This window comes from Camelus bactrianus, chromosome 17 (assembly GCF_048773025.1).
Source record: "Camelus bactrianus isolate YW-2024 breed Bactrian camel chromosome 17, ASM4877302v1, whole genome shotgun sequence".
NCBI lineage: Eukaryota > Metazoa > Chordata > Mammalia > Artiodactyla > Camelidae > Camelus > Camelus bactrianus.
Window position 1 is genome coordinate 49,206,954 of NC_133555.1, and position 2,243 is coordinate 49,209,196.

Below are 2,243 nucleotides of genomic sequence, written 5' to 3' on the forward strand. Positions count from 1 at the left end.
TTGTGAGGTTTGGCATGGATGCTGTTGCACAGACTACAAGGGGAACAAAACAGAGCCAAATACTTTTCATTGAGTTCCAAGCCAGGTTTATTTGATCAAGGCAATGTCAGAAAGAACCCGCAAATCTACCTCCAAGCCAAGAGGACTTGGGCCATCCTCTTGACTGTTGGCAAGCTAGCATCCCTTCTGACATCAGGGAGGATGCTCCTCCTGGTGCCAGTGCGTCCTGAGAGTGCCCGGGGAACACGGCAGGTCTGAGGGAGGCCACGCAGTGGCACCGGCAGTCTGGACGCCTTGCCCTTGCTGCCGAGCCCTTAGAGTGTGGCTGGTTCCTCGTCCTTTTTTCTCAGCCGTGGCTCGGCATTCCAGGGAAGGAGGCCTGATTTGGGCTCGACCGAAGGCTTTCCTGAGGCCCTGGCGAGCCTGGCAGCATGTCCAGGAGGGCCTGGAATTCGTCGTCACTGAGGGGTTCTTCCAGGTTTGGCCAAAATCCCTCTTCCGGGGTGCCGTCGCTCAGGAAAGGTTGTGCCTTTTCCAGAAGGCTGGCGTCTGACAAGAGTTCATCTATGAGGCTCCCTGAGCCTCTGGCGCCTGAGGTCTGGGGCTGCGGGTGGAGCGGAGGACACGTGAGCTGATCCGATGGGGCCTGCTGCTGCCACAGGTGTGTCTCGGCCTGTTCGGGCTGCAGAATTGGCGCGTGGGGGCTGCGTGGCTGAGCCGGATGCTGCCCGGTGTGTGGAGGAGCGCTGCGGGGGACGGGCTGAGGGCGTGCTGCCGTGCCAGGGTGCATGCTGCTGTGCGGGCAGGCCCCTCTGTGGGCGGAAGGCGTGAGTGTCGCTTGCATGGGTGCGAGACCCCCTCCTGGACTCGGCCCTGCTGTGGTGCCGCCGGGGTCTGTTCCCGAATGTGGAGGGTTCTGGACTCCTTGGGATTTCGGTGTGGGCTGGACCACCAGGAGCATCAAAGGCTGTCCCATCCTGGTACCACAGGGAGCACAAGGCACAAAAAATCTGGGCGACAGAAGAGGGGCTGCAGCGACAAGGGCCCGGAAGCTGTCCAGTGGATCAGATTGAGTCAAGTGATGAGCCCTCTTGTGGGTACTGGTCAGGGGCTTTTTGTGGGTTGGGACAGTTGTGGCTGGTCTGACATCGGGGTCTTCTGCCCTTGTCTTGGCAAGAGCCCCTTTGGTCTCCTCTGGGTGCCGATATCTTTTTTTCTGCAACCGTTTCTAGTCAAGTTGAGAGAAATTGAAACTGGTAGATTAGAAGCAAGTCATTCCAGGTCAAGTTGCCACCCCATGCTACCACCCCTGGTTTGACTTTCTGGGCAAATCACTTCCATCGTCTAGGATTTGACCCATGGCGATGTCACCTTTGACGTTCCCAAGGTCTTTGAAATGTAAGGGGTAAATCAGTGCCACACATTACCACTGGCGTCCAAGAGAGTGTCATCATTTACTGGGTATAGTGTCGGGTCCCCTCACTGGCTGTCTGCACATTCTCTGCCCCATCCCCTTCGGGCAATGGATGCCTTCAGCTCATTTACCTGATTGAATTCGTATACTGATATTTAAACGCACCATTCCTCACCGCAATCCTCTCAATGACACACCCACAAAACCAAAACTTTCATAAGTGCCTGAAAATCTGAACGCCGACACTGGAAAAGGAGCACTGTCCAGGGGGGAAGCAGGGGTGAAAGGCAGGCCATGTCCACGAAGTTTCCGAGCATGTGAGGTGGGGTGAGGAGGAAAGGCTGGAGAGGTGGTCCAGAACACGCTGTGATGGGGACTAAGCAGTTTGGGAAGGGGACTGGGGGATTCTGGGACACAGCAGTTGTCTGCTTCTCTGCTGGGCTCCTGTAACTCATTGATGGCTCATCTGAACCTTACGAGCGGGTCAGTTCCCCTGCCCTGACAACGTGGGGACTCAGCCAGCCCCCATCGAGTGTGACTGAGGTATACACACCCCTCAACCTGGAACCCGGCTCCTAACCAGTCCTGGGGAACACGGACGTCTCAGCCCATGCTGTCCCTGATGGGCGAGCTGTTCTAGGGAAAATTGGTCAAGTTTGGAAGTAAGAACTCTTTTAGGAGAGAATACAAATCTGGGTGGATGACAGTTCATACACTTGTCTTGGCCCTGAGCGCGCAGCCCCGCCCCCTGGCCAAAGGAGCCAACCCGAGTGCACGCAGCCCGGCCCCGCCCAGGTGCCCTCCTCGGCCACGCCCATGCCTCGGCGGC